The sequence below is a fragment of the Trichosurus vulpecula genome, chromosome 8 (genome assembly GCF_011100635.1).
Source record: "Trichosurus vulpecula isolate mTriVul1 chromosome 8, mTriVul1.pri, whole genome shotgun sequence".
NCBI classification, from domain to species: domain Eukaryota; kingdom Metazoa; phylum Chordata; class Mammalia; order Diprotodontia; family Phalangeridae; genus Trichosurus; species Trichosurus vulpecula.
In genome coordinates, this window is record NC_050580.1 from 148,241,691 (window position 1) to 148,268,701 (window position 27,011).

The 27,011-nt window shown below is 38.7% G+C and overlaps 1 protein-coding gene across 1 annotated transcript in view; it reads right to left on the reverse strand.

Annotated features, from left to right (window-relative positions):
- HERC1 (HECT and RLD domain containing E3 ubiquitin protein ligase family member 1) overlaps window positions 1-19,736 on the reverse strand; it is a 222,590-nt gene extending 202,854 nt beyond the window's left edge. Inside the window, exon 1 of the mRNA XM_036734758.1 lies at window positions 19,638-19,736. The gene's annotated coding sequence lies outside the window, so the exon portion shown is untranslated. The remainder of the gene's footprint in view (window positions 1-19,637) is intronic.
- Window positions 19,737-27,011: the final 7,275 nt, after the last annotated feature.

Here is a 27,011-nt window from a genome sequence, read left to right on the forward strand (position 1 = left end):
AGAATTCTTGGAATGAGAACATTCTTTCTAAATGTTATGGGAATAATTAGGGAATAAAGGGGAAAAGAAGGGTACAAACACAATGTTGAATAATATTACATAGACTAGGGCTGGAATTTAAAGTTACTGTAATAAAGCAGTATGTATGGAATAAGGTCCTTACATGTTTCAAAATGATGTAAAAGCAATTGGGTATTGATTAAGTTTTTGCCGTTTTGATTTGAATTCATTCCATAACCTAAAACCTAAGATAAAAGTTGGTGTTTGAACCTATCATATTTATACGGTTCAGTTCTCAAAGTATATCTCATTTTTTCTGATCAAGCCTGGTTAGAAAATTGCAAAACAGATGCAAATCTATTAGAGCAATAACTTATGATCTTAATGGGAAATTTGATTTTATGTTGTTATTTAATCAGGAACTAGAACAAGTGTAGAAATGTATGCAAGCTACTTAAGGCTCACTTTAAAAATGTTTCATGACCAATGTGAGATTAGAGTCATATCTTAAGCTGATTATTGGAATTTGCTATTCAAAGACCTAATGGGACTATTAACTGACTGTTTTCCTGGGTCTAACTCCAGGTATAAACATCAAGAAATGCTGTCTGAGCCACTGATCCATGATGCTAGCAACCCTGTGAGGTGCAAGTATGAACTGCAGAGGGTGATCTCATATGAGAAGGTTGGGAGAACGACTGTTCTCTCTCATGAGCTGAGGTAGGATTCTCCTGACTTGATTTCCCTACTGACACCTGGCAGACTTTTAAGCCCAGCTCAATGCAGTTTGCACTTTGACATACCTTAAATTGACATTTCCTTACTACAGTTATGTCCCTAATCTCTTAGTGGCAAATTTCTGTAATCAAAAGTTTTGTAAGCACAATAACAATTCTATTAAATAATTGATTCTGGAACATCTTAGCTTACTATACAATTGACCTATTAGGTTTAGAATTTTAGCCCAAACAACAACTATTTAGCCTTAATATCTGTTATTAGTACATACATACATACATCCTTTAATTCTATGAAATAGTGCGGTGACAATTAAGTCAAGGGCTTTTAATAATATTATTTTGTTACTCAGTTAACATCATACTTGTCTCAGTTTTATTACAACTAGTTAATGTTAAAAGGAGAATGGCCTGTGGTTTATTTTGTAAATGCCTTAAAAGAAACATGGCATGACCAGAAGTTGGAATTGTTTTATGACTTGTATTTATGTATGTACTGGAGCCTGTTTATCAATTCCTTAGTGAAATCTCATCCTCCTGATGGGGGCATTAATAATGGATTAATGTAAAGTATTAAAAAAAAAAACTAGGTTCTCATGTGAATTTCTTAAACATGACAACTGACCAAAGTTCCAATTTTGATTTTGTAAGAATGATAAGGGTAGAAGGATTAGGAATGGTAATTTAAAATTGTGCTAAGGTCACTTCTGTAGGAGAGTGAAAATAAGAAAGCAGGTTTCTACAAGAAGATGCTGAGATGCCATGCTGGACCAGAAAACTTCATCAGATGATCCCCGCTAGATAGCTGTATGAGACTGCTGAATCTTTTGACAATTGATTGTTCATTATTATTTTCTTTTGGGTCTCTATATCTGTATTTATAAAGGGGACTGCCCCTTTTTAATTTGTCGATGTGTCGATCAACCTCTCCCCCTTTCCTTCCCATATTTAGTTACAGGGGAGATAGATGAGGAGGAGGATTCATATGACAAAGAAAGTGAGGAAGGAATTTAAGATGTGGAAATAAAAAAATTTTGATACATAAAGGGGAGGAATTGTAAGGTATGATTGAACTTTGTTTCCACAAATGAAAATATGATTTGAAGCATACTGGTGGATAACACAGAAGGTAAAACTGCTTTTAGAAGACAGAGGGGGATATTGGCCCCTGAAAAATCAGCATATGTACTGCCTTTCTTTGTTCTCAAAAGGGCTTTTCCGGTATCTCAAAAGAACTGCCAGGCCAGGTCTCATTCACAAAGGATGAGGATGAGGGCCATAAACCCATCTTTATCATTGATATCCTGGGTTTGAATCTTCAAACTCACATTTTGTCAATTCTCTTAGCCACTGAGACGGATCCTTTCTCAAGCTATCTGATACAGACAAATGGGAAGGAGACTAAAAGTATTTTGGCTTGGCATTTCCTTTTAAAAAGAATAAAGTGTATGAGGATGAGAAGGGAAGGGGGGAACTGAAATGTGGAAATGAGAAGATGTAATCAAGGGGTGGGGTTTCATGTACCCTGAAATGCTGGCCAATGGGGTTCAAGGTGTGAAATTTGAATCTGGATGAACTATAAATGAGTTTTTGTAACTAAAGTGCGCTTGGGCCAGACTTTGAGGTCAAGTCACCTGTCAAATAATGGTGTGAAATAAAAAAAATTTTTTTTCTAAATTCACTCATGGCCAGTTAAAATTCTTGGTATTTCTAACACCAGCTCTGCCATTTATTGTCTACATGACACCAAGAGTAAGTCACTTAACCTCATATGCCTCAATTTTCTCATCTGTAAAATAAATGGCCTCTGGGGGCCCTTCCAAACACTTCAAAGGAACTAATTTTAATTTCACCATATGGACATGTGGTGACTCCTGTTTATCCCTAACAAAAATTACAAAAAAACTTTCTAAAATGCTTTCAACCCAGCTGAACCTAGCCAAAATCATCTTTCCAGGTATAGTAAGTATATCTTAATCCAATCCGCAAACTCACTTTTTTACCTAAAAATAATCTGCATAATGTGGTAATTAGACCAGGCTAGGAATTGGAGAACAGTTCACAAGCAAACTACCACTTACATTTCCAGTTTTATCACACATCACTACCTTGCATGACCTCTACAATCCATTACATTCCATCTCCTCTCTTCGTGCCTTTGTAGAGCCATAGGTTCCCAAATTGGGCAATACTGGAGGAGGCTGGGGTGTTGGAACAATTGGGGGTGGGAGCCCTAGTAGCCTCGGGTGCAATTGGGGAGGGAGGGCATTGAATAAAAATAAGGGAGAGGTGGAAGCATAAGGAAAGAAGACAAGAAAATTTTGAAAAACCATTCATACATGTTTTACCTGTTGTATAACAGAGTTAAAGTCATAGCGATTACGTTATTTTCCAAATAAACACACAAAATACAAGTTATAAACCCATCACTGGTCAAGTGCGCCAACAGGTCTTAACAAGCAAGTGTGGGCAGGCCAGCATGTCACGCACTGTCAGGAGGTCCAAAATAGACTGACAGGAATACGTGTGCATAATGACTTGTTTACAATACGCTACTATACGGTTACACGGCACGATACTGCATCATCAACATTTCAGTGCAGGGAAAAAACCTACAAATTTACAAGAAATTATTAAAGATGTGTCATTTTAAAAAATTAATTTTTTTTAAATGATACAAATTTCAAAAAACCATTAAAGGGTCAAAGAAAGTAGATTTCCAGGGGGAGGGCACTGGGGAATTTTTTCTTTTGAAAAGGGAGCAGCAGGCCAAACAAGTTTGGGAACTTATCATAGGCTGTCCCAGGTACCTGGAATCAACTCCCTCCTTGCCCCATCCCCCTCCAAAATATCCTCCAACTTCAAGTCTATAAGAAATGTTTCCTGGTCCTCCCAGCTGCTTCTACCTCCCTTCCCCATCCTACTACCTCACTTTGCATTTATTTTACACATATTTATGTCTCCATGTTATTTCTTCTAACAGAATGCAAATTCCTTTAGGTCAGGAACTGTTTCATTTTTGTCATTGCATCCCCAGAGATTAAGGGAATGGCTAGCATGTAAGAGACATTTAATAAATGTTGACTGATTAGCTCTGTCAGTAATTTAGTACTTGACCCTGGGAAAATGAACATATACTCTGTGTCAGTTTCCTCATCTGTGAAATAAGTTAAATCAATGATCCCTAATGGTTCCTTCCATCTCTAACTCCTTTGATACTACAAAATTAAAGACAGTGCCTGGATTCTCCTCTAAAAGAAAAAAATATTAAGAGGAATATTTGAATTTACCACTGTTCAGAAGGAAGCAGAGACAAATGAGGTACTTCTCAGAGAAATTTGTAGAATTTATTACAAACTTTTAAAAATAAATTATAAAATGGAGGTTCATGGTTTCATATGAAACTCTTTTTTGTTTTGCTGTGTGTATCAAAATGTTCTTTAAGTTCTGAATTTTTAAAAAAGGAATTTTAAAAAGAAAAGGAAAATGATTCAGGCATGTTTTCAACATCAAAAAATGAGTCATTTCCCATCTGCTAAAAATAAAGTTAATTTCAATGTTTTGTTTTTGTGATATATAATAATTGGTAGATGAAAATGTGTACTGTACTTGCTTTTACTGGAAATACAGGACAAATTTATGTTGTATTGCTAAATTAAAGCACAGACATTCATTCATATAGTCAAAGAAGGCAGAAACACCTAAGCTCAAACAAAAAATTAATACAGAAAATAGATGTTAATTGAAATGACTTTCTGATTGGTCTTCCTGCAAGTTTCTCCATAATCTAGATCATTGCCAAATCTTGTCTTATCTAACTTCATATCTTTCACATTCATCCTCTTCTCATCACTCATATGACCACTGATAATGAGATAATATTTGTAAAGTCCTTAGCACAGTACCTAGTACATAGCTGGCACTTAATAAATGCTTGTTCCATTCCCCTCCCCCAACTACAACCTTAGTCCATCCAGTCTCTCATCACCTTTTGGCCTGGACTTCTACAATAGCCTTCTAACCAATCTCTTTGCTGAAATCATTTGTCTGGGTAGAATTAAGCCACCAACTTGTTAAAGATTAAAACTAATACAAAGTTAGAAAAAAAGAATAAAAATGAGAAGATATGGCACACAATTAAAACAACTCCAAGCTGACCTATCTACACAAGTTACTCAAACCAAAAAATATATTTGTATTCATTCTATCTACTCCTACCTGCTTCCTTCGTTAGAAAGTAAGCCTCTTATAAGTACAGATTATTTCACTGTATCCCCAGCACCTAGCACAGTGTCTAGCACATAAAAGGTGCTTAATATAAATACCTGTTAAAACTGAATGAGAAAAAAGCAATGAAATGAATTAAAATTTCCTAGGCAAGTTTAACTGATAAAAATCAACTGCCATAACTAGGAGACTTAAAAAACTTCAAAACTGCCTTAGTCTGAAAACACTTGACTGGTATACCTGGCTAATAGTCAGGTATGGGAGCCAACAGTTACACTGGTTTGTAAAAATAAGATTGTTTGAAAAAATTAATGGAGGATATTGGAAAATTAGGAGCAGTATCATCTTAAAATAGCAAAAAACAGCAGAGAGAAAAATAAGCTTCCAGAAAACTTAATGAGACACCACATTTCAAAATGTCATTCCAAGGTCATTAAAAGATGAAAATGGAAAGAACAGAAACAAGATGGATCAAATCTGTAAAGATGTTTTTAAGCAAAGTCTTTCACCATCAAGGACAATGAAATCACCATATTTGGATTTTTTAAATAAAGTTTTCGTTGATATATTCTGTTTTTACATCACCCAAATTTCAGCCTGTATGCCTCCCCTCTCTGAGAGCTATACCTCATATTTTATTTTTTCTTTTGTTGATCTGTCCCTCCTTTGCGATGCTTAGGAAAGTGAAACAAATTCCCCCTGACAATGTCCAAAAATGTATCTCATTTTAAATTAGCATTTTAAATTCACCACCTCTGATAATAAGTGACGTGTTTCATCTTCATTCTTTTGGACTCATGGTTTATCACTGTGTTGCTCAGAGTTCTAAAATCAAAGTTGTTTTTCTCTATAAGGCTATTATCACATAAATTTTTCTGCTAATTCTGCACCAGCTCCATAGAAGTCTCTGGTCTCCTCTGAAACTGCCATTTCATAATCTTCTTTGGCACAACAATATTTCACTAAATTCATATAACACAATGTTAACCATTCCCCAATAACACATCCCCTTAGTTTCCAATTTTTTGCTACTACAAAAAGAGCTGCCATAAATATTTTATACATATTGGTTCTTTTCCTCTTTCTTTTATCTCTGTATGGTACTACTAGACAAGTCACTTAACCTCTGCCTCATGTTCCTCATAATTAAAAGGAGGATAATAATAGCACTGACCTCTCAGGTTTGTTGTGTTCCTTCTCATTTTTTTTCATTATGACTTTTGAGATTCTTGACATTCTTTGTTCCTCCATATAAATTTATTTTTTTATAGCTCTATAAAATATTCTTTTGAGAATTTAGTATAGTAATGAATAAGTAAATTAATTTAGGTAATAATAATTTTTATTACAGTGGCTTGACCTAAACATGAACAATTGTCTCCAAATTATTTAGGTTTGTAACTTCTGCAAAGTGTTTTATACAATTTTATACAATTTGTGGATGAATAATGTTAATAGCCAGAATTTAAAATTTGCAAAACATTTTACAAAGATCTCACTTTATCATCACAGCAAACCTGGGAGGTTGGTGTTATTACTATTATTCTTTTACATATGAGGAAAATGAAGTAGAAGTGACTTGCCTAGGGTCACATAAGGATTCTAACATCAATTATTGACATGCTTAGAGAGAAAGAATGTTGTAATCAGAATTGAACAGGAAGTAGAAGAAAAGCAACTGAATTGCCTATGGAAGAATACAAAGTTATTTTAATGACCCAGAGCTTTTCCTAGAAGCAAAGAGTTATCTTTTAAATATCTTCTTCAGTATTGTAGATCACCCAAAAGAAAATGGAGAGGTACTTTGGGCTTGGCAGGGTGCCACACATTACAAAAAAGGAATTACAAAAGGAAAACTAAAAAAATGACATCAAAGAGATATATGAGGGAAAGGAGATAGGTGGGGAGGTGGGGGGGTCAGGTAGCCAATAATTGAGAGAATAACAACAGACAAGTCACATGTTCCAATGGTATACTATTTATGTAAAAGAATAGAGGAAGGCACCTAACACATTGGGTAAAATGCAGCAACTTGACAGGAGAACATGAACAACAGGACAGGCAGCTATGGATGGGGTTGTGATCCACATCCTTGGAAGAAAGAATCACAATGATGAGATAAGAGATCCATTTGAGTGTCTGAAAGCATAAGGCTTCAATTAAGCTAATAATTATCCTTCACTACAAAGCCACAAATGAGAAAATCTTCAATGATTGTACTAATGTTTTCTTGTGAACATTATCCTTGCTATGACATATATAGATACACCTGTAAAACCTGTTTTTGTTTCTTTGTGACATCATCATCTGCCCTTAAATAGCACTGCATCATCTCTAAATACATTCCTACACTGAATGGGGGAGAAGAGATTCAATGGTTCTTCCTCTAAACCAAAACAAGTATAAACAAGATATAAGCCAAGACAGCATGTTTTTATTTTGTTTTGTTGGGGGGGGGGTGATGGGGGTGGAGGGGTTCCATTTAATTTTTCTAGAGTTATGTACAGCAGGGTTGTCCAACCTTAGGTTTTTATTGAAACAATAGACAATATATTTTGATTTGCCATTTTAGTGAGAGCTCTGCAGTAGCTTGGCTTTGTTTACTAAAGCATTTATGTAAACTTCTATGCTTGTAGGCAGGCTATATAAATCTCATTTTGGACAACCCTGATGTACATACACAGCGTGAAGTATAGCAAAAGGGAGGAACTGAATAGAATTGAGTAGTGAGGACCCTGAATAGCTTTCCAATCCTTCAAAAAGAATCATAAAATATTAAAGCTAGAAGGATTTTGGAGATCATCTAATCTAACCATTTAAAATGTATAAACTGAAGCCAAAGAAGTGAAGTAAGTAGCTTAAGGTAATATAACTAAGCTACAGAACTGAAGCTAGAATACTGGTTTCCGGACTCCCTGATAAACCACTCTTCTGCCCTATAATACCATGCAATATCAACACTATTTTGAAAAGTTATCAATTAAATGATTCATGTGAAGTCTTTTTTTACTATTCTTCCTCTGTAAAGAGAAATGTTTAGATTTTGGGGTTCTCATCAAATTCATAATAATAAAAAGTTTTTAACATTAATTTTTCTGAGTCCTGGAAGGGCGGAGACAAGATGGCGGCTGGAAAGCAGGGACTTGTGTGAGCTGCCCCCCAGGTCTCTCCAAAAACCTATAAAAAATGGCTCTGAACAAATTCTGGAACTGCAGAACCCTCGAGGTAGCAGAGGGAAGCAGGGCTCCAGTCCAGGACAGCCTGGATGGTCGCTGGGTAAGGTCTATCCCACGTGACTGAGAGCGGAATGGAGCAGAGCCCAGCGTGAGCTGCGCCCAGACCAACCAGACTGGGAGCTGGGCAGAACAGGCCCTTGCGCCCTGAATCAGTGAGCTGTGGCAGTTACAAGACTTCTCAACCCACAAACACCAAAGACAACAGAGAAGAACTGCAGAACCCACAAAATAGCAGAGGGAAGCACAGCTCCAGCCCATGGAGCTGGGAGTGGAGCTGAGCAGAGCCCAGCATGGGTGGCAGCAGGACCAACTAGACCGGGAGCTGGGCGGAGCAGGCCCTAGCATCCTGAATCAGTGGACTGTGGCAGTTCCCAGACTTCTCAACCCACAAACACCAGAGACAACAGAGAAGATTAGTGGGAAAAGCTGCTGGGACAGAGTGAAAGGAGTTTGTGGTTTGGCCACTGCCCCGGGGCAGTGGGGGTGGTGCAGCTGCAGAACTATAGCTACAGTTGCTTCAGGGCCCAGGCCCACCTGGTGGGAGGAATTAAGTAGCAGAACAGAGCAGGAATGGAGAGCCAGCTTAGATCTGAGTCAGGTCTGGGTTGGCGGTTCTTGGGGGAGGAAGAGCGCTGGTGTGGCAGAGCTGGCTGTACAGAAATAGCTCTGAAAACAACAGCGCAGCCCCTCAAGTTTGGAACAAAGTACTCTCTACTCTACAAGCAGTCATACCCTGACAAAAAACTCAAGGGTCAAGTAGGTGGCTGGGAACACGGCTAGGCAACAAAAACGGACTCAGATTCAGACTCAGACTTTAGAATCTTTCTTTGGTAACAAAGAAGACCAAAACATACAGCCAGAAGAAGTCAACAAAGTCAAAGAGCCTACATCAAAAGCCTCCAAGAAAAACATGAACTGGTCTCAGGCCATAGAAGAGCTCAAAAAGGATTTGGAAAAGCAAGTTAGAGAAGTAGAGGAAAAATTGGAAAGAGAAATGAGTGTGATGCAAGAAAACCATGAAAAACAAGTCAATGACTTGCTAAAAGAGACCCAAAAAATACTGAAGAAAACAACACCTTAAAAAACAGACTAACTCAAATGACAAAAGAGCTCCAAAAAGCCAAGGAGGAGAAGAATGCCTTGAAAGGCAGAATTAGCCAAAGGGAAAAGGAGGTCCAAAAAACCACTGAAGAAAATACTACCTTAAAAATTAGATTGGAGCAAGTGGAAGCTAGTGATTTTGTGAGAAATCAAAATATTACAAAACAGAACCAAAGGAATGAAAAAATGGAAGACAATGTGAAATATCTCATTGGAAAAACCACTGACCTGGAAAATAGATCTAGGAGAGATAATGTTAAAATTCTTGGACTACCTGAAAGCCATGATCAAAAAAAGAGCCTAGATAGCATCTTTCAAGAAATTATCAAGGAGAACTGATATTCTAGAGCCAGAGGGTAAAATAGAAATTGAAAGAATCCACAGATCACCTCCTCAAAAAGATCCCAAAAAGAAAACTCCTAGGAATATTGTCACCAAATTCCAGAGCTCCCAGATCAAGGAGAAAATACTGCAAGCAGCCAGAAAGAAACAATTTGAGTATTGTGGAAACACAATCAGGATAACACAAGATCTAGCAGCTTCTACATTAAGGGATCGAAGGACTTGAAATATGATATTCAGGAGGTCATTGGAGCTAGGATTAAAACCAAGAATCACTTACCCAGCAAAACAGAGGCAAAATATGGACTTTCAATAAAATAGAGGACTTTCAAGCTTTCTCTGCAAGAAGACCAGAGTTGAATAGAAAACTGGACTTTCAAACACAAGAATGAAGAGAATCATGAAAAGGTAAACAAGAAAGAGAAATCATAAGGGACTTACTAAAGCTGAACTGTTTTGTTTACATTCCTACATGGAAAGATGATGTGTATGATTCATAAGACCTCAGTACTAGGGTAGCTGAAGGGAATATACATATATATAGACAGAGGGCACAGGGTGAGTTGAATATGAAGGGCTGATATCTAAAAAAATAAAATCAAATTAAGGGATGAGAGAGGAATATGTTGACAGAGGGAGAAAGAGAGAGATAGAATGGGGTAAATTATCTCACATAAAAGTGGCAAGAAAAAGCAGTTCTATTGGGAAGGAAGAGGGGGCAGGTGAGGGGGAATGAGTAAATCTTGCTCTCATCAGATTTAACCTGAGGAGGGAATAACATACACACTCAATTGGGTATCTTACCCCCACAGAAAAGGAGGAAGAAGATAAAAAAGGGAGGACGATAGAAGGGAGGGCAGATAGGGGGAGAAGGTAATCAAAAACAAACACTTTCAAAAAGGAACAGAGTCAAGACAGAAAATTCAATAAAGGGGGATAAGTTAGGAAGGAGCAAAATATAGTTAGTGTTTCACAACATGAGTATTATGGAAGGGTTTTACATAATGATACGCATGTGGCCTATGTTGAATGGCTTGCCTTCTTAGGAACAGTGGGTGGGGAGGAAAGAGGGGAGAGAATTTGGAACTCAAAGTTTTAAAAACAGATGTTCAAAAAAAAAAAAAGTCGTTGCATGCAACTAGGGAGTTAAGATACACAGGCAATGGGGCATAGAAATTTATCTTGCCCTACAAGAAAGTAAGGGTAAAGGAGACGGGAGGGGAGTGGGGTGACAGAAGGGAGGGCTGACTGGGGAACAGGGCAACCAGAATATATGCCATCTTGGAGTGGGCTGGAGGGTAGAAATGGCGGGGGGGGGGGGAATTTGTAATTCAAACTCTTGTGAAAGTCAATACTGAAAACTAACTATATTAAATAAATTAAATTCTAAAAGAAAAAAATTATTAATTTTTCCATCACATAAAATCCAATCGATTTTTGTTTACCTAAATGAACAGAAGTGAGTAGAGGTATAGGTATGCCAAAGTAAACAATACAAAAGTTTGCCTGTATTTGGCTTTGGATTGTTTTCCAATTTACACTGGAATATAGACATTTATTATTTGCTGGGAATTCACTTTAAATAAAATAATGAAACTACACTATGAAAAACTTTCAGAAGAACATAAAGCAACAAATTTTCTCATCCTGAATACTCTACCTTGAAATTTCTTCTTTGCTGGAAATAAAAGCTGTATTCTGGAACTGACACAAAGCATCAGCATAAACAGATCTAATGGCTGTCACACCTGCCCAGGACCATAGATAAAGGTTTCAATTTGAAAAGGACCATTCTACAGAGATAAGGCCTTTTAAAAAAAAGAAACTGTGTGGCAGCTAGGTGGCACAGTGAGTAGAGCACTGGCCCTGGAGTCAGGAGGACCTGAGTTCAAATGCGGGCTCAGACACTTGACACATGTACTAGCTGTTTGACCTTGGGCAAGCCACTTAACCCCAATTGCCCTGCCAAAAAAACAAACAAAAAAAACTGTAAAGTCAAATATCAACATAATATATAATTAAGAAAACTAAATACTCTCAATAGAGGTAGATATACTGCCAACAATGCAGGTAATTAAGAAAACTACTATAAGCACTGTCACATTTTAACCCTGCTCAATCTACAACTGACTGGCTATTAGAGAATTGACAAGTACTCAGTTTTTTAAAATTTGGATTATTCTCTTCTGACCTCCCATCTTAGATCTCCAACCACCTTTCAGACATCGCAAACCGGATTGTCCTGTAGACATTCTGTACTACATATGTCCAAAAGCACACCCTTCTCCTCTCCTACTTTCTCTGTTACATCCTCTGAGTCCCTCATGCTTGCCATCTAAGTATCTTACTGGACCTCCTCACTATTTCTCACCCCTCATATCCCATGTGTTGCTAACAGCGGTCGATTTCACCTTTACAAAATCTCTCCAATAAGTCGCTCCCTTTTACTCTTGACACTGCCACCCCTCTAGCACAGGCCCTCATCCCCTCACACCTGGGCTACTGCAAAGTCTCATGTCTCTCCCTATTCCAATCCATCTTCCATTCACCCACTAACTACAATGACTTTCCTAAAGAGCAGATCAAACCACGTCACTACCCGAACTCCATAAACTTCAGGGACTACCACCTCCAGGATCAAATACAAATTCCTCTGTTTGGAGTTCAAACCTCTTCATAACCGAGCCTCCTCCTACCTTCCCAGTCTTCCGATAGGCTCCTCTCTACACCAAGTAAAATTTTACAAACAAGGAAACAGGACTGGAAAGGTTCATGATTTGCTCAGGATCACTGAGCTAGGATTCGATCTCAGCTCACAGACTCTGCAAGGTCTGTGTTCTTATAAAATGCTGTTCAGGAAGCTTCTCAATTACTTGTATCTCAAAAATTTGCCCATTATCACTATTTTTCCCCAAAGACCTGTACAACTTACATGCCCTGAATTCCCTCTCTATTCTTACAACTACCACCCTAATACAGACCCTAATTCCTACCCAACTGGACAGGCCAACTACAGGAGACTCCTAACAGAGAACCAGAGAAGTATGATGAACTAGAAGTGTTGAATGAATGAAACAGATCATCTCCAGACATGGTCAATGTGTGAATCTGTTTTGTTTGACTATACTTATTTGTTACACAAGAGGACTTCCAGAGGGAGGTAGTTGTTGAGGGAGGGCTGGGAGGCAGTAGTTGTGATAATGATGTAAAAATATAATAGCTAGCATTTACGTGGGCAGGTAGGTGGTGCAGTCGATAGAGTGCCAAACCTAGAGTCAGGAAGACTCCTCTTCCTGAGTTCAAATATGACCTCAGTCACTTACTAGCTTGTGTAACCCTGGGCAACTCACTTAACCCTGTTTGATGCCTCAATTTCCTCATCTGTAAAATGAGTTGGAGAAGGAAATGGCAAACCACTCCAATATCTTTACCAGGAAAACCCCAAATGGGGTCACAAAGAATTGGACGTGACCAAACAACAAGCATTTACAAAGTCTCTACTATAACCCAGGCACTATATGCTAAGAGTATTACAATTATTATCTCATTTGAGATATCTCGCAAGAACCTTTTGAAGCAAATGCTATTATTATTTTCATTTTACAGATGAGAAAACTGAGGCAAATAGGATTAAGTGATTTGCCCAAGGTCACACTAAGACTGGATTTGAACTCAGTATTCCTGATCCGAGGCCCAGCACTCTATCCACTTTGCCACCTAGCTACTCCATTAAAAAAAACAATGAAACGTATTAAATCCTAAAAATGAAGGAAAAAACCTAAGGAAGTTCAAAAGGTGATACAGACAATTTGTTATCATCCTGTCAAATTTAATATGCACTTTTAAAAAAGAAAACTATCTGTAATAATCTTTTCTGAATAATGAAATATTCATTTTTGATGTTACATTCATAATAAAAAATTTTAAATTAAAAATGCATAAAGAATACAAAGGAAAACTATATAGGAAGACTTATACAAAACTGATACAATAAACAGAACCAAGAAAACAATATGCACAACAATGTAAATGGAAAGAACAACCAAAAAAATCTAAACGGAATGCTGTAAAATGACAGTGACCAAGTCTGGCCCCAAAGAAGAGATATGAGAATCTACCCCCTACCCTCCCTTCCTTATAGGGCTGAGGGACTGTGAATATTGAAACTAGCATATATTGTCAGTTTTTTGAATGAGGGTTTTTTCATTATTTTCATACACTGTTATTAGGCATATATTAGAAATGTAGATGTCAAAAAAAAATTTTTTTCAATAAAGGGAGAAAAACCTTCCAGTCTGGCTCCCACCCACCATTCCACACTTATTTCATCTTGTTCTACACGCTAAACTCTAACCAAACTGGCCTAGCTGTTCCCTGAACTTAACATGCTATCTCCAGCACCCCTATCTTTATAAAGGCTGTCCTCCATTGCTGATATGCTCTTTCTCCTTATTTTTAGCTCTCAGAATCCCTAGAATCCATCAGGGTTCAGCTCAAGCAACACTTCTGATATAAGACTTTTCGTTAAGATCCCATTTATTATTTCTCTCTCCCTGTGAATTTACATTGTATATAACTTATATTTGAAAGGCAATGTGATCTAGTGAATCAGGAACCAGTCTTGTAACTCAGAAGACAAATTTATTTTGTCTCACTCAACCTGGTTATATAATAACCACGAGCAAGTGGCTTAACCTCTCAATACCCCAAGCAATTCTCTTAAGTTGCATTCTAAGTTGCAGAACGCTTTCCAATCTACACTGATAAAATGAATTTCTTTAGCATAAGCTCCCCACACCAAGAAAATCTTATGTTATATTTTCTACGCGTATACCTCTTGTATTTTCCACAGAAAAAATTAGGTCCTTGAGGGCAGGACTGCGTCATTATTGTCTTTGTAGCTCTAACATCTAATATAATGCCAGGCACAGAGGAGACACCTGAATGTTGAAGTTATTGGCAAGATTTTTTATTTAAGATGAACCATGTAAAACTATAGGATCCTAAACCCCGGAGCACCCAAAACCATTGTCTGATGGAGAAAAGCATATTCTTCTTCATTTCGGAAAACATTTACAAAGCTCCTATGTGCAAAGGCCCATCCCAGGTACTCAGGATACAAAGATAAAAATGACACAACTCCCTGCTCTCAAAGGGCCTACATTTTATCAAAGGATTTTGGGTGAACAGAAGAGGTTAATATAATACAAAGCAAGGAGTGATGAGATAAAGGATAGATCCGAACAATATTTGGGGAGAGAAAACATATTAATACATATTCTTCTATGGCATGCCTAATGTAAAACGAGTTGAGGGGTTTGGAGGGAATGTCCTAGACAACATTGTGGTAAATCTATCTGGAGTTCAGATAGAAGAAGAAAATCTGGTTAGAGTGGCATAATTTGTGGTTGTTCAGTCATTTGAGTTGTGTCTGATTCTTCATCACTCCAGTTGGGGTTTTCTTGGCAAAGATAAGGAAGTGGTTTGCCATTTCATTCTCCAGCTCATTTTACAGATGAGGAAACTGAGGCAAACAGGGTTGAGTGATTTTCTCAGGGTCAGGCAGCTACTCAGTGTCTGACACTGTATTTTAACTCAGGTCATCCTGACTCCAGGCCCAGTGTTCTATATAGCCACTGCACCCACCAAGCTGCTCCAGAGTAGCATAAGGGGTTTGCCAAATACGATTCCAAACTATTTTAATGGAAAAGTCTACCTACAATCAATCAACAAGTATTTATTAAGTGCCTACAGAATACCAGGCACTGTGGTAGGCACAAAAGGTAACAATGCAATACACAAACTTTAATTCAAAGTGATTTTTCCTATGCTTGGCATAGCATAATTACTATATGAAATGAAGTACCTAAAATGCTTTCCAGCTCTAGAGCAATGATCCTATGTTAAAAATTCTAGACATAAAAATGTCATAACCTGTGTGCTTCTGTTATCTCCCTATCTTTAAAATGGACTAAATGATCACATTTATTCTACAAGCTGCCAATCCAAAACAAATTTGTTTTGAAACATTAAAAAAGTCTAGTTTACATAAACTAAATAAAACTCCCTTTTACCTCTTTTCATACAAAGGGCATTAATTTTCGTGATGTACCTAAGTGGTCTTTCCATCTACCAAGTCTTTCTTACACCCCTAAAAGGGATCCCAGAGACGCTGAGCACTAACACCATGTACAAAAAGCACAATATGCTGGTATGGAAACAAAAATCAAAATAAAGCAGAGAGTCAATAGGGAGCCTTACTCAATCAACAAAAGTACCTACAAAATGTACCGGGCACTGCCTGGATACAAAAGGGATACAAAAACAAAAATCATACAGTTGTCGCACCCAAACAAGAATTAGTAAGACAGCTTCCAACTCAGCCTCTGCTGACTATTCCCCACCAATGCAAACTCCTAGAACTGGTGAAGCAGTAGCCAATCAGGCCACATCCACCAAAATCAAGTCTATCAAATGAAAAGGGATCAGTGGAGCAAAACAATTTCTATGGCCACATGAGACTCCTAAGTCTGGATTAAAGTACTTGGTCTTCTCGCCATATTTCAGAGTTGACTAGCTCAAAATTTAATTCTATTTAATAAGTCAGAGAATCACAGGATCTTAGATTTAGAGTTGGAAGGAATGTCAGAGATCATTTAGTCCAATCTCCTTCCCAATTCTACAGGTGAAGAAGTGAGGCGAAGGTATATTAAGTGAGTAGCCCACCATCACACAGGTTGTGACAGAAGCAGGTTTTGGCCAGTTCCTCTTACTGCAGAGCCAGCGCTCTTTCTCCTGTACATGCTGACCCACCCTAAGGAGACTTGTGAGGAGAAAAGGAAAGCTTTCTCTATTTGCTCAGCACTGTACCCCAAGATCCCACAGATCAGACAGCATATCCAGCACCTGCCTGTAAGCAGAATCTGTCCCTGACAATACTGCCTGATTCATCTTTCTAAAGCACCCTTTTCAAGGAAACCTGGGTTGAAAAGAACCAATTCAGTGTTTGTCAACTTTTTTCAATGAAGACTCCTTTTTAAGGTCAAAAAATTTCTCAGACCTCCTGAACAGGAGTTAAAGTAATAGTTTCTGGTGACTAAAAAAGTACATATTGTAATCTATGAATTCAATAATGCTTTTAGATGAATTTGAATTTTGATGATCACAAATGCATTAACACAAAAAAAGTGATATGAATTTGTTCAAGACATTTATTCAGCCTACTAAAAGTATATTTGCTTACTTATTTGATTCATATAAACAGATTACTCCTCATAACCCAAAAGGCTGGGAGCCACTACTTGATGTACCAGTCCCTTTCCAGGCCAAAAATGAAATGGTTCTAAGTTATATTAGGCACTGTTAGTAAACAAAGCTTTGAAATTTGCTTTCTATAATTAAAAGAACATGACAATAATAGCAGCATATGATGGCTGCATTTATTACACAGCATGTTTTAAAATCAATTATCCGAACAAAGAAAAATATAGTAGAATCAAGGATCTTATCTGGAATTTTATTTAAGTTCCTGGTACTTCAAGGGACTCAGTATGGGGTTTCTTATATTCTAATGTTAATCTCTAACATGGAAAATTAGCAAGGGCAAGAAGAATAAATCACCTATTCCATGCAGCCTCACAACCATAATTTTTCATTAATGGGGCAAATAAAGTCTTAAATAATTCTGTTAGCTGATCTCATCAAGTAAAGTCCCAATGTGGAAAAACCTTCCACTGATACAGACTGGCATTTTGCCTTTACTTACTATAAAAGTTCTCTTAAGGAAACTAAACATAATTATGGAGAATGTGTTTCCCGATTAGAATGTAGTTACACAACGCGAAATTCAAGTTTACAACATATTACAAGGCGTCTGCTATTGTGGAGTTTTTTTCTACCCCTACCACTAAATTCTTCCCCGCCATGATAATATTCTAAGTTTTCCTGTCATTTAAGCCTCAAAACCCTAAATTTTTAGAGATTTTTTTTATTATGACTATTCTTTTACATTGAGTTGTCTGTTGTCTAAGTAGAATTTTAATATGCCACTAAAATGAATCCCCTAAACTAGTAAAATCCATACTACATTCTCTAAGGTTTTCTCCAATTCAATCTTAAAGGTAACTTTATATTTCATTAATAGTTTTGTATTTGTCTACTCTTCTACATACCTGAATTATGTGAGTACCAAATAGATTAATATCTAGATAGAAATGACTGGTTTACAGCCATCATATGCAAATAGCATATCTGGAAACTTAAGAGGCAAAGCTTTGATAATAACAAAATGCACAAAACTGAAAGCAACTCAAGGACCTTAGGAGGTCATTTAGTTCATCTACTGACAATTTTCCAAGACATCAGAAACTATTCAAAAGATTTTTAATCTCCAGACTCCCAACCTGCCTGGTAAATTCATTCCAACATGAAATAACTATCATGTGACTGGGGAAATATTACATTAGTGGGGTTTTTTTGGCCTTTATTAAATACCAAGGTTTGTGTATAGATGTGTACACTGCAGACTGTCACATTCACTTCCTTTTTCTATCCCTCCAAATCCCTAAAAATATTTCTAAACTAGCAATACAACATAACACTTTAGAGTACAGGAATATTGGTAAACAATTTTGTAAAAACTCTTCAGATAAAAAGGTGTTTTCCCCCATGAGTATCTATCAAGAGTTCCTCCTATTAGAAAAAAAAAAACCTGTTCATTTTCAAAACCACGGAATAAGGGGAAAAAAAAAACCCTTTACGTACTAGATCCAAATACAGAACAGAAAAAAATATTTTAGTTTAAAAAACCATGCAGCCAAGAATCAACTGGAGGGGGAAGGGTTAGAATAAAAGAAAGAGGTAGGGAAGAGGGAGAGCTCAGTCATGATGGTGAACCAACACAATTTAAACCAGAATGAGTGGAGGAGTCTCTGTCAACTCTTTAAAAAGGAGAGAGAGAAAAGAGGCATTTTTGGTAAATATTTAAATCGCAAGAGATCAAACAGTGGACCTCGTAGCGTCAATAATCAAGGGTCAGATTTTTTTCTTTTTCTTTTTTTTTTTTTTTTACTGTTTTAGTTATATTTCAGATTGGGGTGCCTGTCTTTTACATAACCTCTAGGAAGAAAAAAGGCGCACCTGTAGCCTGGCCCCTCGGCCCAACCACCTCCCACCCAGGAATGCACCATCTACATAATACTCCTTGGGACTCGGCTATCAGCAGCACCATCACCGTGCTGGGCTGGCCTCTAAGGCACCTTCCATTTCCAAAGCTATGAGCAAGTTCAGGGTTACATGCTGCGTTTAACTTCACCTGCGGGATGGAGAGGCGTTATTAAAGAAAAAACATCGGGGGGTGGAGGGGGGAGGTATAGTTTTAGCCAGTTATGAGCAAAGCCCGAAGGCACGGAAGACACTCGTTATCCCAAACTCCTTCTAGAACTCACCAGCCCACAAAAGCGGGAGCCGGGGCCGGTCGAGGTGCTCCCTCTCCCCCATCCACACCCCAGCATCGGCCCCGGGGGAGAGGGTCGGGCCGCCGCCCTCCTGCTCCTCCGGCTCCCCGAGGACCCAAGGGGGGAGGGGCGCTCGTTAGCGGATAAAGGGGGAGGGTGGGGAGGGGAAGGAGAAAAGGAGGGTGGGATGAGAGGCGCGACACCCCCACACACACACCCGACAGCGGAGGCGAAATGGGGAGGTATGGGATTCCTTTGCCGGTTAACCCGGGAAGCTTCGGGGTCAAATGCGGCTTCCGAACGGCCCCGGGAAGAAGAAAAGGAAGGGGGGGGGCGGGTAGACAGAGAGGGTCCAAGGAGCGGCTGCCGGGCCCAGGGAGGAGCCCCCTCAGGCCTCGCCCCCAGCCAGTGACTCCCCACCCTCAGGGGGACACCCGCCAGCGGCGGCGGCGGGTCAGGGACCGGCACAGCCCCGGCCAGCCCTTCTCGAACGCGCGGGAGGCAGGCAGGGAGAACCGAGAAGAGGAAGGAGGCGTTACCGTGAACATCTCCGGGAGCTGGCGGGGCTCGGTGGAAGGAGCCGACACCGGCTCCGGCTCCGGCTTCTGGTTCTGACTTCGGCTCCGAGGCGGCAGCGGCAGCGGCAGCGGCAGCGGCGGCCGCCTCCTTTATTTTTGCTGCAGCAGCGGAGACTTGTCAAAGGGAAAGACGTAAGAAGCGGCGGGCGAGTCTCGCGGGACTTGGACGGAACTCTCGCGCAGCCTGGAGCCCTATCTCGCCTCTCTTTTCCCCTCCCCCCAACCCCAGCCCTTCGGGTCCAGATGGGGAGGGGAGGGCAGGGGAGGGAGGGAAGGAGGTGGAGGCCTAGGAAAGAGGCAGGAGGTGGAAGGGTGAATGGAAATGTAATTAATTGGAAAGAGGAGGGGGGGGAACAGAATGCCAAGTTCACACTGCATGCCTAACACACCCACCTTGTTCTTTGTCTTCCTTCGGGAAGCTGTTGGTGTTAGCACACTCCATCTGCCGTCAAGGAGACCTCGTCTCACTTTTCCTAACTCACCAAGAAAAAAAATCGCTTCCCAGCCCCGCCACCACCAATAAGTCACAATTGCCTTAAAGTTGCATAGTCATGGATATTTCAATGTACCAAGTGAGTAGATGATCCCATTCAACCACCACGGGCAGCAAATCACCTTCTGTCTGCAGATCTTTAATGGGGGGGGGGGGGTGTGAAATCATGCCATCCAGTTAACTAGATTTTATCTAGACCAGGGAACACTACTAGACTCGAGGCCATTAACGCCGGCGCAATGCTTCAGATTAAACCAAGAGCACACGTGTTTTGCTCTCTAGCAGAAAAAAGTTGACAGCTGGCCAGAAACGTCGGGAGCCACACCTCTTTATCTCAAACATGCTCACACAGCCTTTTGAACTCTCTATCTGCCTTCCCACAGGGCTAGAAACCTGTGGATGGTCAAGTTCAACAACATTCAACTGTTTTCGTTGACCTACTTCTATCTGGTCGTGGAGTTGTAGGCAAAAGGAAGACAGACCCTAAAGAACAGGGCCTGACCCTTCTCGGAATTCTTTTCTATTACAGAACACTTAGCAAATTACTATTTAAAGGACTTGCATCCTGTGATCATAACATTCTCTCTCCGACGTTGTTTCCACTTTCCTTTCTGTTCACTTTCTACTGATCAACAAGCCATGTATCTATCGTTTTACTTGCCTACCTATGTATCCATTCATTCATTCAACAAATATCTTTAACCATTTGATTATACCCTGAGCCCATGGGTGAAATATGCGAAGTAGTAAAAGATAGATCACCGACATACAGAAGCTTGAAATCTGATAGTAATAATAGTTTGTAATTAATTAATTAATGTGACACCTTATGGTTTACAAAGCACTTTCATGAAATCAGCTGGAAGGAACTATATATTCTAAGACCAACAGCTACAGTAAAAGATACTTTATTAAGCAAATTGTACAGATAGTATTGCCATAGAGGTTCAAAAGGACAGAGACTTACTAGAAAGTTTATGTGTACATCTGGATCACTTTATGTATTTTATATATAAATTATTTCATATATATTTATATATCCTTTATATGTTTATGTAATATTTTGTATTATATTTCTTTTTTATATATTATTAATATCTTTGCATGTACTTTATGATTAAGATAATATAATGGGGGGGAGGGACAGCTAGGTGGTGAAGTAGATAGAGTACCAGGCCTAGAGTTAAAGAGACTCATCTTCCTGAGTTCAAATTTATCTTCAGACACTTACTAAGCTGTATGACCCTGGGCAAGTCACTTAACCTTGTTGACTTCAATTTCCTCATCTGTAAAATAAGCTGGAGAAGGAAATGACAAAGCACTCCAGTATCTTTGCCAAGAAAACTCCAAATGGGGTCAGGAAGAGTCAGAGACTGTTGAAAAAAATAACTGAACAAAAATGGAGAGCAGGGACAGGAAGGACAGGAAAAGTAAGACCATTATGCCAACTACCATCATTATCTATATAATTTGGTCAACTCATTGAATTTGGTCATTCATTGAACATTCGGTAGGCATTTGCTTACAAAATGTTTACTACTTTGAGGCAATGCACTGTGCTTTAACAGACAACCCTTAAAACAATTGATTTCATTGTAATTTTTCTTGAGTTTATAAGCTACAATGTCTGTCCTCCTTGGAGTAAAGGTAAGGTATCCCTTTGGATAAGCATAAGTACAGATCTATCCAAAAAAGGAGATAAATTACTCTTCTACCAACCCAATTTGGAAGGAGATGAAAGGGGAAAGGAAATATACGTGCAAAATAGTATTACACAGTTGATAAATATAATTAACATCAACAATCCCCTTCCCTTTCTCACAATCTCCTAGGTCTCTCCCTCCCTCTCCCCTTGCTACTACTACTGTCATTTTAACAAGATTTCAACTTCTTAAAAATATTACTAGGCATGAAGTCCATACAGTGTGAGTTGCCTCACGCAGACTTTTCTAGGGTTCAATGGTTTCTCATTTGAACACATATTTTATTAAGTGCCTATTACGTGCAAGTTACTGTTAGAGGCTAGAGATACAAAGACACACACAAAAAAATCCCAACAGTTTCTTTACTAAAAGAGTTTACACTCTACTGGGATTTGTGGTATGTAAACAGGTAAATAGAAGATAATTTGAGAAAGGAGATATTCTCAATTATAAGGGGGAATCATGAAAGACTTAATAGCAATAACCTCTGGACTGAGCTTTAAAGAAAGCTAAGGATTCCAAAAGGTGGAGGTAAAAATTACAAGCATGATGGACAGCTGGTGTAAAAGCAGGAAGGTGGGGGATATAATTAATATTCCCAGTAACAAAGATTTCCATGTGCTACCCATCTCCAATCTCTAATTCCAATTTTGCCCAAACTGAACATAGTCTATTATCATATATCACTTCTCCTAGTCTGTCCCATATGTTCTATGGTCCTATGTACCCTATCAGGGAAGCACCAAGCAGATGAAAATAAAAATCAACAAGTGGTGTAGTTGTTTTCTTTTTTCTCTTTTTCTGAACATAGGAAATAAGTCCAGGTCAGAGATAAAGATGTGAAAAGAACCTAGAAAGACCTAAGGCAGCTGTGTGGGGGCTTAACAGTGCAGAGCTAAAAAAGGAAAGCACATTAACATACAGCGGAAAGGACCCCTTTGCTTGATGGGTCTTGTCAAAAGAAATGAGCACAACTGCATGTTTCAAATATGCACACAAGCAATACATTAAATCATGACACAAATGGAGTTCATAAAGATTCACGAATAGCTTTAACAAATTGGTCGGTCAAGGTTTGAGGCATAAAAGTAGATTTCTATGCAGAGGCAAATAGCAGACTGGGTGACTGCCATTTGAACCTCCCTCTCATCTAAAGCAGTCAAAGAGAAGAATACATAGACCCAGAGCTGGTTACAGAAATACTTTTTCAACCAAGAGGGAAACAGAAGAAAAAGGGATTAAGGAGGGAATAAGAGGGAGAGTAGATTAAAGGAGAGATTAGTCAGAAGCAAAACAAACTATTAAAGAAGGGCAGGGAGAAAAAAAGTCATTTTTAAGATATATTGGGAATTAAGTCAATTTTTCTTAAGATTAAGAGCCATTCCCCAATTGATAAATAGCCAAAGGATATGACTAGGAGGTTATTAGAAGAAGAAATCCAAGCTATGGATAGCCATACAAAAATGCTCCAAATCACTAAGCCTTTAGAGAATTGCAAATTAATACAGCTCTGAAGTACCAATGCACACTATCTGACTGGCAAAATTGACAAGAAAGGAAAATGACAAATTCTGGAGGGGCTATGGGAAAATAGGTGGATTAAAGCAGGGCTGATAGAACAGTGAACTGGCCCAGTCGTTCTAGAAAGCAATTTAGCATCATGCCCCAAAGCTATTAAACTGTGCCATACTCTTTGACCCAGCAAAACCATTATACCTCCAAGTATATATGCATGAAATATGCATACATATTGTTGTTTAGTCATTTTTCAGTCCTGTCTGACTCTTCCTAACCCCATTTAAGGTTTTCTTGATACTGCAGTGGTTTGCCATTTCCTTCTCCAGCTCATTTTATAGATAAGGAAACTGAGGCAAGCAGAGTGAAATGACCTGCCCAGGGTCACACAGCTAGTAAGTGTCTGAGGCCACATTTGAACTCAGGAAGATGAGTCTTCCTAACTCCAAGTCCATTGGTTTATCTACTGCACCACCTAGATTTTACACATGCAGTCATGCAAAACATTTCCACATTATCCATGTTGTAAAAGAAAATGCAGACCAAAAAAAAAAACCCAAGAAAAATAAAGTTTAAAAAGTATGTTTCAATATGCATTCAGACTCCATCAGTTCTTTCTCTGGATAGCATTTTTTCACAAGTCCTTCAGAATTGTCTTAGATCTCAAATACATTTTAATCTTGTTTTGTCCTACCCAGGAATGTTGTGGCCTCTATGCATTGATACCTCTGCTATAGGAAACCAAGATGATTCATTTTGGAGAAGGTATTAGCTAGCATTAGTGGTCTTTCCTCACCTGAGTTTCCTATGCCGAAGAAATCAGTTTGAATCCCTATTTATAATATATATGCATGTATATAAACACCTAACATAAACATGTATTTTATATGTATAATATGTATGTGTTTGTATGTGTGTATACATACATACATATACATATACACATTGTAAAATGAAGGGATTGGAGTAGATGACCTCTAAGGTCTCTTTTGGCTTTAAATCCATGACTTCAACACATACATGTAGAAACTCCCTCCCCAAAAGCAGATTTCAACCCTCTGTGACTTAGCTGCTAAATCCTAGGGAGCTAAATCTGAAGCACATGGAGGTTAAGAGACTTGTCCAAGATCATAGAGCTACTCATTTTTTTGTGAATTTATTACTTTGCTTTTCCCCAATCACACGTGAAAACAACTTTCAACATTCGTTTTTAAAAATGAGTTCCAAATTCTCTCCCTCCCTCTCCACCCCCCTCATTTTGAGAAGGCAAGTGATTTGACATAGGATCTACACCTGCTACTAATTTTTAGAAACAGTATTCGAACCCAGGTCTTCCCAACACTTGATCCAGCACTTTATTTGCTACTGCTACAATTGCTCTCATAATATACTAAAAATATACAAGTGTACGCTGAGCGCAAAATGAGTAATGCAGAGTATGAGTGCTAGCAGGATTCAGAGAAAGTAGTTATCACTACAGCCAGCTTGAACACAGTGTATTCCCTAGAGAGGTTAGGATTTGAGCTCAATCTTAATTGATTTTGATAGGTTAGGGAAGAAAGGAAAGGGAGGATGATTCAGTATCATGAACAAAGGCCCAAAGAGATGATAAGGCAATATGTCTACAGGATAGTAAATGGACCAGTCAGACTAGACATAGGGCTGAAAGGCAGACTGAGGCAAGATGATGAAGGACCTTAAATAAATTGTTTTGAGGAACAAGTGCAGATTTTTTGTAGCGTGCTTAGCACAGTGCCTGACACATAACAGGTGTTATTATCATTGTTATTTATTAAATGTCAAGATAATTTATTCTGTCGAAATGAAGAACCCCTGATCTATCTCCCTGATTTTGCAGATGAGGAAATTGAGGCCCGTAGAAACTTAAGTGTCTCACCCCTTCTCCTGAATACTTTCTTCTCTCTGGATTTTTGTGACAGTTTCTCTCTCTCTTAGTTTTCTTCCAAATTGCCTGACAGTCCTTGCTCTCTTTTACTGTATTATCATCCATGTCCTATACCCTAACTTTAAATGCACCCCTCCAGGGTCTCTTCTGGGCCTTTTTCTATCCTTTCTCTACCTTTTCTCAGCACTTTTCATTGGTCCAGTCTCTTTGTCTAGATCTATATAACTAGCCCTAATCTCCTTCCTGAGCTCTAGGCCTGCATCACCGAGTCCGGATTGTAAACTTCCATCTGGGTGCCCTGTAGGCATGTCAAATTCAACACGTCCAGTTAGAACTCATTCTTCCCTCCAAATCTGCCCTCCTCCTTATTTCCCTATTCCTGCCAAGGGTACCACCATCATCCTAGTAATCCAACATGACAACCTCAGAGTCATCCTTGACTCCTCAACCGTACCCCACATTAGTTGCCAAATCTTGTTGATTCTACCTTCGCTTCTTTTGCATCCGGTCCTCTCTCCATTCATTATAACCACTCTAATTCATGCCTAGCTTTGACTATATTATAATCTCCTCCTAGTTGGTCTCTCTCTATTCCTAAAGCACAGCTCTGATGATCTCACTCCCTGGCTCAGAAAACTCCAGTGGCTCCTTCTTGCTTTCAGAACCAAATACAGTCCTCTTTATTTGATCTGATACTAGCCTATTTTTTTCAGACTAATTACACGTTACTCTCTTTCACAGTCTCTGTCATCCAGCTAAACCAACCTACTTGCCTTTCCTCACACCTGACATTCCATCTTTGTTCTCCAGAATGATTTGCACAAGCTGCTTTCCATGCATGGAATTCACTCCCTCCTGCCCTCCATCTCTTAGAATTCCTATCTTCCTTCAAAGATCAGCTCAAATGCCACCTCCTACGCAAGACCTTTTCAGATTTCAGGAGCTACTAGTGCCTCCCAACCATTACCTTATACTTAGTTTGTATGTATTTTGTGTTTACTTACAGGTGTACAAATTGTTTCCGCAATATAATTAGTAAGCTGCTTGAGAGCAGGGATTGTTTCATTTTTTGTGTATACAGTGCCAGGCACATGGTAAATGCTTCACAAATGCTTGTTAATGCCTCAATTTTACACAGGTAGTAAGAAACAGTGCTGGGAATTTAACCCAGGGATTGATTCCAAATTCACTCTTTCCACTTCATCATATTAAGAAGCTATTCTAATTAGAATGAGACTTATATTTCTTAGGCATGGCCAATATGGGAATTAGTCTCATTCAGCTATGCATACTTTGTACTGGAGTTTTGTTTTTCTTTTTTCTTTCCTTAATGGAGTGGAAGAGATGGGAGAGAAAATAGATTTTTGCTTATTAAAAAAAAGACAAGCTATTGAAATAGTTTAGGTGTGAATTTAATCAGTCTGAATAGGGTGTTAATGATGAGACTGGAAAGGACGGAGGAATATATACAAGGTCAGAATAATTCTCATTATATGCAAGAGCAGACAAATACCAAGAAGTCCAGAAACCAACACCCAAGCTGGATAATTAACACATGGGACCCTTCTTTTCATAACCTATTGTTCTGACCCAAAGAATATGATTCCTTTTTGATAGTCTTTTGACTTTCCCAAAGGTCCTTCCTACCTATCTTCTTGGTGAAGGAGAGCTGCTACACATTTAATGACAGCCTAAAATGAATCACAACCTTTTCTGCT